Source organism: Prunus avium, chromosome 3, assembly GCF_965620075.1.
Source record: "Prunus avium chromosome 3, drPruAviu1.hap1.1, whole genome shotgun sequence".
NCBI classification, from domain to species: Eukaryota; Viridiplantae; Streptophyta; class Magnoliopsida; order Rosales; family Rosaceae; genus Prunus; species Prunus avium.
Genome location: NC_142286.1, coordinates 27,757,155 through 27,771,676, shown reverse-complemented (window position 1 = coordinate 27,771,676; position 14,522 = coordinate 27,757,155). Strand labels below are relative to the sequence as shown.

The 14,522-nt window shown below is 35.0% G+C and overlaps 1 long non-coding RNA gene across 8 annotated transcripts; it reads left to right on the top strand.

Moving 5' to 3' along the window:
- Positions 1-131: 131 nt before the first annotated feature.
- Positions 132-4,555, top strand: LOC148295857 (uncharacterized). 8 transcript variants are annotated; one of them, XR_015834580.1, is made up of 8 exons: positions 132-457; positions 1,314-1,415; positions 1,641-2,309; positions 2,775-2,835; positions 2,940-3,038; positions 3,336-3,430; positions 3,540-3,986; positions 4,513-4,555. It is a non-coding gene; the product is annotated as an uncharacterized LOC148295857 (long non-coding RNA). The 8 variants fall into 8 exon arrangements; XR_015834584.1 differs by lacking the exon at positions 4,513-4,555 and having other exon boundaries at positions 1,686-2,309; positions 3,540-4,460; XR_015834579.1 differs by lacking the exon at positions 4,513-4,555 and having other exon boundaries at positions 2,945-3,038; positions 3,540-4,460.
- The last annotated feature ends 9,967 nt before the right edge of the window (positions 4,556-14,522 follow it).

Below are 14,522 nucleotides of genomic sequence, written 5' to 3'. Positions count from 1 at the left end.
TAGTAATACGACATTGTTTTAATATAATATTGGTCGTTGCAAAGGTACGACAAAAAAAAATCTGGTCGTTGAAAAGGGTAAGCAATAAATGCCCTGGCTCTATTTTTCTTCCCATTTACTTCACAATCAAAGAACACTTAGCTTTCAGACCAAAAAAAAAAAAGGCAAGAGAAAACTTTGCTCTGTTCAACAAAACCCTCTCTCACTCACTCTCTTTGTCATCTCTGTAACCTAGAGAGATGACGTGAAGCCACACCCAATGCCGCTCATCTTTACATCCCATTCTCTCACTCACACTCTGTCTCTCTGCTCAACCCCAAATCTAACCCATCCACCAACCCACTATCAAAACCCACTCCTCCTTTTGTCCCTAAGGTCAAGTGAAAATCCAGTCCCAAGCTTTCATAATTTGTGTTCAGCTTGTTTATTGTCAGTCAATGAGCAGAATTTGAAGAAGGTAGTTGCTTTAACAAATTTTTTATTATTATTTCCTCTCAATTTCATCTATATTTATTCGATTGTGGTATGATGATGGTCCAAGGTTATGTTTTTCTTTAGTCTTTGTATTATATTTGAGCTTATTAGATGACAAAACTTTACACTTATTAGACTGTAATAAGTTTGTGCGTTTGGGGTCCAAGGTCTGATGATGGTCAAAGGTTCAATTGTGGTTTGATGATGACAAAACTTTGAACTTATTAGACTAAATTTACTTGCTTTCCGGTTTAGTGGAAAGGTCTGTCTCCAAACACACACACACATACACATAATTTTCAATATGGATGATAATACGTAGAGCAATGTCTGTGAACACATGATGAGGGATTGGGTTCCCTTGGAGTGATTTAAGTTTCCCCAAAGGGAGAAAGGGAACCGAAGCTGGTCTTTGCAAAGATAAATATATTCTAATTCTTCTGGTCCTCCCAAAATCTAAGGATGGCCTTTGAAAATTTCATGTTATGGATGTACACTTTTGCTTGCTTTTTTACTCTTGGAGTCTTTTTTCAACTCTCATTTCCCCTTGAAAATGGCATGGCTTTTCTATAATGAAATTCTGCTCATGATAAGCAAAACATGTTCAGATTTTGAGTGTGGTTCTGGAAAAAAATAAATTCAAATAATGCAAAGAAAATGGAACATCATATATTAGAAAATTCGGGATTTAAATACATAGTGATAAAACTATCTGTTCACATCCATTGCTCTCAATGTTACTGACTACAAGTTACATAGTGATATTAGAAAATTATAATGTCTTGTTTTGTGGAATGATGAGCTTCAGTAGTGAAAATTAATATTGTTTTGGTGATCAGGTCCTCAAAATCGTTTGCGCACAAAGAAGGGCCTGATTTGGATTCGAGTTCTTATTGAGTTGGTCCTGATTCAGAGCTTATTTGGGACTGGTTTATTAAAAGGTTAGAGTATAAAAATTATTTTAGAACCTTTGTTTGGATATTGGCCAAATTTGTGAGTTTTTGATGTACTAGACTTGTGCAAGTATGCACTCGCAAGGTTGAAACTAGAGTCTTTGGTCTCTCCAAACACGCTAAGTTTGGTATTTTTATTATTTGACTTTTACTAGTTTGAAATTTATTTTCTAGCATTGATATACTTTTCTCATTTGTCTCCATTTTCTGTAGGTTGTTGAATTATTTGCTTAAGAGGTACTTTTTTAATTTATGCAGTTTTGCTGTTGGTGGATTTGTAATTAAGGTTTTGTGGGTTATGAAAATTTACAAATTTTGCTGGATTTGTATGATTGCATATGATTTTGGTTGTTGAATTGCATATAATTTTTGTTTTTTTTTAAAATTTCCATATTATTTTTATAGCGATAAATGATATAAAAATTCTAAATACATATTTAGTAATTGAACAGATTCAGTACTTTGGAAAAAAAAAAAAAAAACACACAGATTCAGCAATTAGACAATAGGATTTAGATGTTGGGATGTTGGCAATTCATTGGGGGCCAGATTTTTCAAGGGAGGCTAGGATAATTTACCCAAAGTAAAACCAAATGCAAGCAAAGCACTTACAGTTTACAGCTACAAAGAGATGAGGTAATTTCAAAGGCATAAGAATAAGTAATATTGTAATAATATTAGAAAATAAAAATTCTAAATTTTAATGGAAGAAAAATAATGATCCTATTAAGAAACAAAGATCAGCTCCACATGCACCACGACCACAAGAGGCACCACGACAACAAGATCACCAATTTGAGCACCCATGTGATCAGCCGCCATTGCAGTCACCACATCCACATCAGGAGTCTACATCTGCCTCGCTAGCAACTCCTCACACAGGTAGAAAATGAGTTTATTATGATGCTGAAGATGTTTTTATTATGGACTTAATATGCTATGATGACTAATGATTGGAAGTATGGACGTATTATGAATACTGAACTGATTTGTCTCGGATTTTATACAAACTTAATTGTTGGCAGATGTATATAGGACCAGAACTCCAATTTCATATGGATGTTTATATGAATCTATTTTTAAATTTGAGCTGATTTCAGGAGCAGAACTCCAATTGTACAAACAATTTAGACTCTTAGACAAGTTGTTTTTGGTTTTTAGGCCAGGGCGATTGTTTAGAGACTTTGTCAAAGCATAGGAACACTTGTGGTCCAACTGTGGGGCTTGGTACTTGTTTTGTGGTTAATAAGTCACAAACACTGATTATAAGCACTTTAAGGAATATGCTCATGACCTTTAGCTTGCATGGGCCACACCTCCCACTAACAAGGTCTTTGTAACTCATAGGAAAATAGAGGAGTGGCACTGGTTAGTCGTTGATAACTTGTACACAGATGAGAAATACCAGGTATATCTTAATTAATTAGGTACTATTGTGACTCATTGATTATGATCATTTTCTTATTTATTAGTTAGAAGAAATATAACAAATTCTCTGTGCTTTTATTGAAGAAAAGGTGCAAAGCCAATGCTGATAACAGAAAAAAGAAAGAATATGAACACATAGAAGGTTCAAACCCTTTCCTGAAACATAAGGAAGCAGCCGAGAAGGTAATTAGTAAATTCTTTACATTTAATGTTATTCCTACTAAGTTTAAGTAGTCCTCCTTTGTTAGTTATTGGGAAAGGAAAAGCATTAAAGTAAAGGTGAATGTGATATCTGTTGAAATAATCCGAATAGCATGGCAGCAAGAATATCAATGGGTTTGATTGAAATTAGGTGAAGTGGTACTGTGTGGAAGCAAAATATATTAATAAAATGACCCCTTGTGATTTCTTGTGGTCTTGATCATATTAGACCCCTTTTGATTTCTTAAACTATTTTTTTTTCTTGGGAAAATGTAAAAGGGTCAACATGTTACACTTATCGATGATTGGAACAACATGCATATATGCACTGGGATAAAGGCGTATGGGTCAATGAATCTGCTGAGAATAAGGGGGTAAATAATAAATTTTCCTATACTTTTAGTAAGCTACATGTTCTTTTTTTTTTTTTTTTTTTTTTAATGTTTGACTTTTACTAACACAACTAGACTTCCTTTTTTGTAGAAGAAAATGAAAGTAGCAATGGCAATGTACATTCAGCAGGGGTCTGTGACTTCAAGCAACGCTTCTGAATAGATCTCAGTTTCAGACATGCACCAATTGGGGATTATGAATAAAGAACTTAGGATTGGATTGGGCTCGAATCTTCGAGTGGAGACTAGTTCTCGCTCTACAAGTAGATACGGCAAAAACTCTATGACTGAAGATGATAGATACAATAAGCTCTCATAAACTGTGGAGAAACTTTATGACATCGTTAAGCAGCTACAAGCTGGGATTAATGATAGATCTAGAAAGCGTAAACACAACAGTAAGTGCAATGGTAAGGGACCTTGGCTCCGACAAGATTCTTCTTATTTTGATGATTCTACAACTGATCACAGTGACAACTTACAAGGTGGTGGTGATGGTGTGTATATTGGTCTTGAAGATATTGTTCATGGTCATTAGGTAGGTTTTAGACCTTTTGGTTGTTTTGGGTATGGATGATCTTGGTGATTTTGTGACTTTGATGGACTCAAATCCTATAATCTGACTTAGGTATGTGGTTTTTGTTTCAAATCCAAGATATGTGTGATCAATAATATGATCAAGAATATGACTTAGGTATGTGGTCAGATTCACCATACTTCTGACTATAAGTGTGATTGTGATCACACACGTTGCTCATCCATATATTAAGTAGAATATAGACTTAGCTGAAATTTTATATAGGCTTTGGTTTGAATGGATGCATATGTTTCTGTTGCTTGTGGCAACTGCTCCTAAGACTTAAAGAGATGATGAAGTACTTTTGTGTGTTTTTGAAGGAAAGTGGAGGTATATGTGTAAGCTATAACTTTTATTTATATTTCATATGTCTTAGTAGACATGACTGATGAGTACATAATTATCACATTTATTATCCCTACATTATATTTGTTAGTAACTAATTTTATTTAATTTGATATTATTTTGTGTGTTTATCTCCTTGTAGCTAGACTTTGAGGTTCATTGGCTATGTTCATACCCACCACACACTACTACAAAAACCACTTTGCGCGACGAATGATTTTTGGTCGCGCAAAGGAAAATTTCGTCGCGCAAACTTTGCGCGACGAAATTTTGGTCGTGCAAATTCTGTCGCGCAAAACTCGTGGAGAAAGGGTTTGCGCGACGGCCAAAATTATTCGTCGCACAAAGCCACTTTGCGCGACGAATCATGACAACTTTGCGCGACGAATATTAATTACTTCGCGCGACGAATCCTGAAAACTTTGCGCGACGGACAATAACAACTTTGCGCGACGAATATTAATTACTTTACGCGACGAATATTATATACTTTGCGCGACGAAAGTTAATGTCGCGCAAGTGTACTTTGAGCGACGAATGTGGACGTCGCGCAAAGGTTTGCGCGACGAAATATTCATTTTTTTTAATTTTTGCTTTTTGAAAATTTTAAACTAAAATAAACTAATTTAATAGTTTGCGCGACGAAATATTTTGTCGCGCAAGGTTTTTGACATTTTTTATTATTATTTCTCTTATATCAATTTCATTATATTAATTTTTTTAAATTTAATTTAATTGTATGATTTTATTTTTCTTAATTACTTTAATTTAAATTGACATATTCAAAATAAAATTACATAAGAAAAATAGTGGTCAAATTATCCAATATACATAATATTCAAAATGTACACTTAAATTAACAAAGTACAATAATAAAATCTACAAGCCTCTTATATCAAATCCTCAACTTTAGCCATCAAAGCCTCAACAATTCCTACACAAAAAAAAAAAAAAAAACAAATATTGTCAAATAACAAAACAATAACATAAAATAATGACAAATAATTGGCATAAACTCAAAACTAACTCCAAAAACACATATCAATGAAAAAAATTTAAAATTTACAGAGAAGTGAGTGTGAGAGAATTAGAGAAGATAGTGAGAGAGAGATGAGAGAGTGAGTGAGAGTGAGAGATGATGAAAAGAGAGATGAGAGAGTGAGTGAGAGAGAGAGAGAGAGAGAGATAGTGAAGAGAGAGATGAGAGATTAAGTGAGAGGAGTGAGTGTGAGAGAAATGGTAGGATTTGGGGAGTGGGAAAGAGAGAAATGGTAGGATTTAGAAGACATTGAGAAAATGGTGGAGGAGTTATTTTGCTTTTAAAGAACGTATCACTTTGCGCGACGAAATAATATATTGGTCGCGCAAAGTGTTTAAAAAAAATTTAAAAAAAAATTCCCATTTTCGGTGCCCGCCAAATTTTTTCAGTTTTGCGCGACGAATTTCTGGTCGCCCAAACTTTTGCGCGACCAAAATATTCCCGCGTCCCATTTTTGGTGCCCGCCAAATTTTTAGAGTATACTTTGCGCGACGAATATTTATATATTGGTCGCGCAAAGTCGAAATTTTTTTTAAAAAAATCCCATTTTTGGTGCCCGCCAAATTTTTAGAATATATACTTTGCGCGACGAATAATTATATATTGGTTGCGCAAAGTCAAATTTTTTTTAAAAAAATCCCATTTTTGGTGCCCGCCAAATTTTTAGAGTATATACTTTGCGCGACGAATAATTATATATTGGTCGCGCAAAGTCGAAATTTTTTTATTATTTTAAAAATTCCATTTTTAGTGCCCGCCAAATTTTTAGAGTATACTTTGCGCGACGAATATTTATATATTGGTCGCGCAAAGTCGAAATTTTTTTTTTTTTTTAAATTCCCATTTTTGGTACACGCCCAAATTTTGAGAGTATACTTTGCGCGACGAAATACCAATTGGTCGCGCAAAGTCTTAAAAAATATTTAAAGCTAGTAATAAATACATATACTATTCAATTTCTTAAGAGTTATACGTACAAAATAAATAAATTTAAAGCTACTCAACGATCCAACCGTCAAACTTGTTTGTTTATACTTCGAGATCATATACACCAAAATTCAGAAAAAATAAACATTAAGAGATCAATTAATGGGACAAAACATTTCGACGGTTATAAACGAAAAATCATGATTTAACGGTTATTTCAACCCTGATTTTGATGATTTTTTACAGCTACACTCCTTGACCCTATATGAATACAATGATTGCATTCGATCGTCAATTTAAAATATTTACACTAGTAGATACCACAAAATCGTATGTTATATTCACTCTTATTTGTTAGTGAATATATTGTTTTCATGGCATACGCATTCTACGAAACTAGTTTCAACGATCCAACCGTCAAATTTGTTTGTTTACACTTCGAGATCATATACGCCAAAAATCGGAAAAAATAAACATTCAGAGATTAAGTAATAGGACAAACAATTTCAACGGTTATAAACGAAAAATCAAGATTTAACGGTTATTTCAACTCTGATTTTCATGATTTTTTACAGCTACACTCCTTGACCCTATATGAATACAATGATTGCATTTGATCGTCAATTTAAAATATTTACACTAGTAGATACCACAAAATCTTATGTTATATTTAATAAAATTATAAATAAACTCTTATTTGTTAGTGAATATATTGTTTTCATGGCATACGCATTCTACGAAACTAGTTTCAACGATCCAACTGTCAAATTTGTTTGTTTACACTTCGAGATCATATACGCCAAAAATCGGAAAAAATAAACATTCAGAGATTAAGTAATAGGATAAAACTTTTCGACGGTTATAAACGAAAAATCACGATTTAACGGTTATTTCAACTCTGATTTTCATGATTTTTTACAGCTACACTCCTTGACCCTATATGAATACAATGAACCACTTCGATCGTCAATTTAAAATATTTACACTAGTGGATACCACAAAATCTTATGTTATATTTAACAAAAGTATAAATAAACTCTTAATTGTTAGTGAATATATTGTTTTAATAGCATATGTATTCTATGAAACCAGTTTCAACGATCCAACCGTCAAACTTGTTTGTTTATACTTCGAGATCGTATACCCCAAAAATCGGAAAAAATAAACATTCAGAGATCACGTAATGGGACAAAACTTTTTGATGGTTATAAACAAAAATCACGATTAAACAGTTATTTTAACTCCGATTTTGATGATTTTTTACAGTTACATTCCTTGACCCTACATGAATACAATGAACCAATTTGATCGTCAATTCAAAATATATATTTTCTAACAAAAACCCAATCCGAACTACAATAATATATTTTTCTAACAAAATAATTTTTTATATTTTTGTCTAGACTTTGCGAGACGAAGATTATTATTTCGTCCCTCAAAGTCATCCACATTTTTTTTTAAAATTTAATTTTAGTAAAGACTTTGCGTGACGAAGATTATTATTTCGTCGCGCAAAGTCATCCAAATTTTTTTTTATTTTTTTATTTAATTTTAGTAAAGACTTTGCGAGACGAAGATTATTATTTCGTCGCGCAAAGTCATCCAAATTTTTTTTATTTTTTTATTTAATTTTAGTAAAGACTTTGCGAGACGAAGATTATTATTTCGTCGCGCAAAGGCATCCAAAAATTTTTAAAAATAATTTTTTATTTATTTATTTTTGTAAATACTTTGCGAGACGAAGATTATTATTTTGTCGCGCAAAGTCATCCAAATTTTTTATTTTATTTAATTTAATTTTAGTAAAGACTTTGCGAGACGAAGATTATTATTTCGTCGCGCAAAGTCATCCAAATTTTTTTTTATTATTTTATTTAATTTTAGTAAAGACTTTGCGAGACGAAGATTATTATTTCGTCGCGCAAAGTCATCCAAATTTTTTTTTTATTTTTTTATTTAATTTTAGTAAAGACTTTGCGAGACGAAGATTATTATTTCGTCGCGCAAAGGCATCCAAAATTTTTTAAAAATAATTTTTTATTTATTTATTTTTATAAATATTTTGCGAGACGAATCACTATTCGTCGCGCAAAACTCTGTGCACCGAATTCTAGTATTCGTCACGCAAAGTTATTATTCGCGACGATTCTTTGCCGTCGCGCAAAGTTTTGTCGCGCAAAGTGACTTTGTGCGACGATTTGTTTTTCGTTGCGCAAAATTGAGTCGCTTAAGACTTTGAGCGACGATGATTTATATTTGTCGCGCAAAGTCACTTTGCGCGACGAATTTTGTTTCGTCGCGCAAAGTTTGGTCGCGCAAGGGGTTTTTTTTAGTAGTGACACATAAAAGAGTAAGAAAGAAAAACATGAAGTGGATGAAGCAACAAACAAGACTTAATGGAAGTAAACAATTGTTGTTTGGATGGTGGCTTGAGAAGATTTGGAATCATGGAATAATAAATTTATGAGTGCAGCAAATTAAATGAAGAATGAAGATAGAAGGTGCCGCACTTAGCCAAAATAAAAGAGATTGAATAACAAAAGCAAGAGGAAGTGGAGTCATCAACACAATGAATTAAGCAAAAGGAAGCATTTGATGGCAATTGACGGGTGAAACACTTGGTAGTAGCAAGGTGGAATAATAGTTTAATCAAAGCAAGTTGCAACATGAGCAATTCCCATTCTCTATAAATAGAGTGTTGCCATAGAAGGAAAATACACCAAGCTCACAATCTTCTCTTGAGCTCTCTCTCCTTCCTCCAATTCTTCTAGTTCTAAATTTCTGTTTTAGTTTTATTTTATGGGGAACTAACTCCCTAGCTAAGGCTAGGGGGAAAGCTTTTAATATGAGTGTGTAATTGTTATTAGTTTGATCCAAACTTAAGCTTTAATGTGAATTTGTAGTTTTTTGTTCAAATGGAATTTGTAGTTTTCTTTTTAATTAATTGATGAATTTTTGATAATCTATTTCATGGGTTCAATCATGTTTTTCCCATTGTGTAGTAAAAACTTTCATGCTTTTAAAAGAGAAGAGAATTAATTACTAAAGATTAATAGAATTTCGATGAAGTTTATTTTTTGATAGTTTGTTGCCAATGGTACAAGTTATGCTTAGAATACTTCTAAAGGAAATTAAAAAGAGCTTTAATTATTTTGAACAACTACAATGGAAAATATTTTGTGGATCAAATTATTAAGAGTTGCATGCTTATGTTAAAAGTGGAACCCCAATGCCTTAGTGTTTTAATCAATTAAATTTTCTCTAAATCAAATCTTGCATAAATCTACCTCTCAATCATAATTGTTCTTTTTCATCTCTGTTATTTTCTTTACACTGCTCTCTGTGGATACGACACTCGGACTTCCGAGCTACACTGCTATACGACATCTCCCTTGGGTTTTGCAAAGTGGTGCGAACAATGACTTTGATCTCATGTGCAGTAACTACGGTGACTTTGTTAATTATGCTATGTCACTATATTTTGCTTATGAATCCCTTTTGCTTTTAAAAAGAAAATGTTGCATATGGAGTATGATATGTTTTTATGGTGTATGTTGTGTACTTGGTAGAATTTTTAATTGGGGAAGTCTTATATATGGTAATTTTATTTGGAACATTTAATAAAAGTTTTATAAAAACTATATTAATTTAATTATAGAAAAAGAAAAAAAAATATTATTCATATTCAATAAAATATATTTTTTAGTTTTTAAAAAATTTTACCAAAACCTCAAAATCAACATCCTTGGCGACCAAAATCAATTCAATATTTGAGAAAAAACTTGGAAGTAGACAGGTTTTCCCGACCAAAGCTTTAATTAATAAGTGACCAAAAATATTGACATTAAATATAAACCAAGACCAAATTTTTATTTGGTCGCCAAAAAACATAACTTCAACGACCAAACTTTTACACTTTTGAAGACCCAAACTGTAGGACGCCAATGGTAAACTGCGACCAAATATTTATTTGGTCGCCAATCCCTTGGACTTTCGCGCCATTTATCAATTTTGAGCGCCAAAGAGACAAGGGATCAACGACGAAATTATGAGAAATGGGCGACGAGAACCATTGGTTGCTTATAAGAATCACCGACCAAAATAGTTTCTTGTCGTTGTTTCTAGTATCTACGACGCCCCTTCTACGACGACTAGATTGCGACGAAAGTTTCGTCGGCAATATTAATCAATAACTAAAAACATACATTAGGCGACCAAAAGGGTACCATGACGTTGCAAACTAGATCCTAAATATTATAAATTACAAGATTTATGTGCCAATTTACATGTTTATGCATATGGTTTATCATGTTATGGTCATCACTAATCCATACTATTGTATGCTTGTAAGGATCCCATTACTATGAATTGGAATGGTGGATGTTAAAGATGTAAATGCGGTCCTATTTTAAGTAAATACATGTACGTTTGCTACAATGAGGACTAATATTATAGTGTTGGGGAACTAAGGTACCTTTACGTTGCAAACTAGATTCTAAATCTTTTAAATTACAAGATTTCTGTGTCAATTTACATGTTTACACATATGGTTTACCATATGGTCAGCCCTAATCCATACTATGGTAATTCCCTCTATATGCTTGTAAGGATCCCAATACGATGAGTTGGAATTGGTGAACATTAAAGATGTAAATGGGGTCCTGTTTCAAGTGAACACAAGTGTTTACTACAATAAGGACTAATATTACAATGTAGGGAAACTAAGGTACCATAACTTTGTAAACTAGTTCATAAATCTAATAAATTAAAAGATTTATGCGCCAATTTACATGTTTATATATGCATATGATTTACCATATCATGGTCAGCCCTAATCCATATACAATTGTAATTCCGTATTTATGCTTGTAACATAGTATTGTTAATCAATAGACAATAATTTCCAAATCGATATCCCTAAATTGCCAAAGTGATACCTGTTTACACCCAAAATAAACAGCCAATAAGGGCAAGACACGTGGAGGAAACTGGGCTTGGTCAGAGGCACCCTCGGCACTCTACCTACCGATCTCTCAATTAGGGCAACGCTCTCTCCTGGGACACGTGGCACGCTCCCAAGCGACGCCCACAGTCCCACATCGAAATATTCAACAAAATGTACACCTCCCAAGACCTATAAGAGGAGGCCAACCATCCCAAAATGGAGGTAATCAGAACTTACGGCATACAAGCCTATTGATCTGTCAGTTGAACTTTCTATTCCCGAACTTACTTAAGCATCGGAGAGCCTTCGGCCGGTACCGGTGCCTTAGGTCTTACCGAGAGTACTCTCTTTTTGCAGATTGCGCAGGCTACCGAGGCATCAAGGATACCGAAGGCATAAAATTACTAAGTTAACCCTCTAAGTCAAAGAACCACTTTTTGGCGTCAACAGTTTGGCGCCGTCTGTGGGAAATCGATAAAATCGACCCTTTATCCCGAACATATGGGGACCACTGAAAAAAATACGTTCGTACCACGAGAGGGGATGCCGTTCGGCATGCCAAGCGGGGTTAGCCCTGCGCCAGCCCCCTACACACCGGCAACTAATCCCCCTGTGATCCAATCCGCCGAAAACGCAGAGCTTTTAGCCCAAGTTGTGTCCCTTCGGCAGGACATGGCTAGGATGCAAGAACACAATAATCTCCTCTCGACCAGGGTGGAAGAAACACAACTGCTGTTGAACCAGCAGCAAACGCAGAACATGCCGACAGATCGATCGTCTGAAAGCCTACAGACCCCCCGCCGGCAGAAGAAGGGCAAGAGGGCGGCAAAGGCAACGCCTGCGCCATCTAAACAATTGGTGGTCCCGGCACCCAAAAATAAGCCCCATGTACCGAAGAAGGTCTATTCCGATTGCCGACACAGGCTGTTGGAGCGAGAAGTCGAACGGCAGTCCGAACGGCAGGAATCGCCGATCAGGATCAACGCCCGCCTGGACGATCCCCAACTGTCCCCTTCTTCTCCACGCAGCCCCGCCCCAGACCCATCCCCTTTCCCTCCTCCTCTGAAATATCTTCAACCCTCTTAGTCTCTCTCTCTCTCTCTCTCTCTCTCTCTCTCTCTCTCTCTCTCTCTCTCTCTCTTTTATATCTGGTTCGATCCAGTTATGCTAATACACCCATATCCCCACCACCAAGCCCCATACCCAGATCTGCAAGTGGCTAGACTCTAGATTGTGAAACAAATGCAGAGCTCGATGCTTCGGGAATGTTTTTTCCCCTGCACATGTAGAGACTCTGGCTCTTCTCGAAGGACTAGCTGTTGTTCAAACATGGTTGGGCATTCCTGTGGCTTTGGAAAGTGACTCACAGGCTCTTGTCCTTGCTGTTAATGGCCCCAACAATGACATCTCGGAGCTGGGCCATTTCATTGATGATGCCAGATTTCTCCTGGCTCGGTGGGATTGTTGTTCTTTTTTTCTTTTCTTTTTTAATAGAAACAATTGTATTAAGACAGGAGCAAAATACAAAAGTGGATAAGGAATCCACTGCAGAAAGAGAACAAGACTAAAGAAAATAAAGAAAAAACACAACCCAACACCCACAGACCAAAGAGAAAACCCAGATCAGCCCTAAGCTTAAACCCGGACGAGCCCTTCTCTGTAGACAACAACAAAGCCCTCAACGAATTGGTCGTTTCGGAGCACCGACACCCGCTTTTCTAACGATTTTTCTATCTAAATTCCCTCCATGAACCTTACTAGTAGATCCCAAACCACCATTTTTCCCAAAAATAAGGGATTTCTTGAGCGGAACCATAGAAATCCCCATTTTTGTGAGTAAGCCACTGTTGTTAGCCTTATAGTCTTTTTGGGTGGCCACAAAAGGCAACTCCTTCCTTCTGCAGTACGTGTGGAGTTGAGAGCTATTCTCTCCAACCTTATCCTTCGTGCCGACAGAAGGGTGGGTGGAAGATAAGGGGTGTTGGGAACGAAGGTGGTGATATTGGAAGATAAGGAGGAGGAAGAAGAAGGGTGGGTGGTGGAGATGCTGGGTTTGGATAGAGTTTGATGGGTGGAGAGAAGAAGGAAGAAGGATGGGTGGTGGAGATGCTGGGTTTGGATTTAGGTTTGACGGGTGGGTTTTTTAATTATGTTTTTTGTTTTGTTTTAAATAATTGATTTTAATTAACTTTAAAAATAAAGAATTTTTTAATATTATTTGTCCTATATTGGTCTCTTTCTAACTGCTGTTTGGTTATGAGGTGGGTCCCACGACTGCCATGTCAGCATTTAACGTCTGACTTTGACGGTCAATGTAACGGCGGGTGTAAATTGGTAATACTTTGAAATGTCGGGTATGAAATTGATTGAATTGAAATCTTGGGGCTCGATACTGACACTAAACCTCCAGGTACTAAAGTGTAGTTAACCCTAATTTATAATTAAGTTTGCTTTTTGACTTAGCAGGTTAATTATTATTATTATTAGAGACTGATTAAACCAACAAAGCACACATCAGATTCTTCACGTCAACCTGTACTCTCTTTGTCTTTCTTTCATATTCAGATTATTCCACACGCATCTCTCTCTAGACTCAAAGCCTGAAAGCAAAGCACACCAAAGAAAGCGATGAATGTTGAATGGCCATGCAAAATGACAAAAATAGTCGCCGGGAAATGAGATGACAACAAGGTTTTGGGGTGTGCAAGCCCAGGGGCGACCTTTAGGGTGTGCTCAGATATTTAATTTTGCAAAAATAATGCATCCAACTAACTCAATCAAAAAAGTTGCATCCAATTAATGATGTTCTTGGAATATTGATACAAAATAAATTAGGTGTTAAAAAGATATTTAATTTTGCAAAAATAATGCATCCAACTAACTCAACCAAAAAAGTCGCATCCAATTAATGATGTTCTTGGAATATTGATACAAAATAAATTAGGTGTTAAAAAGTATTTAATATCTGAATATGATCTATTATGACAAAGACTCATCGTCACAATCATGGTGATTATTCAAAAGGTGTAACATCCCTCATCCAATTTAATTGATTTAATCAAATTTAATTCTTTTGTGAAATTTCAATTTTACCCTTGGAAGTAGGGGTACTTTGGTCACTTTAATTCATTTAATATTCTTTCTTTAATTAGTTTTGTTTCTATTTTCAATTTCAACCACCCACACCATTATTTTCCAACATCACTTACCCAAATAAATAAATAAATAAATAAAAAGAAAA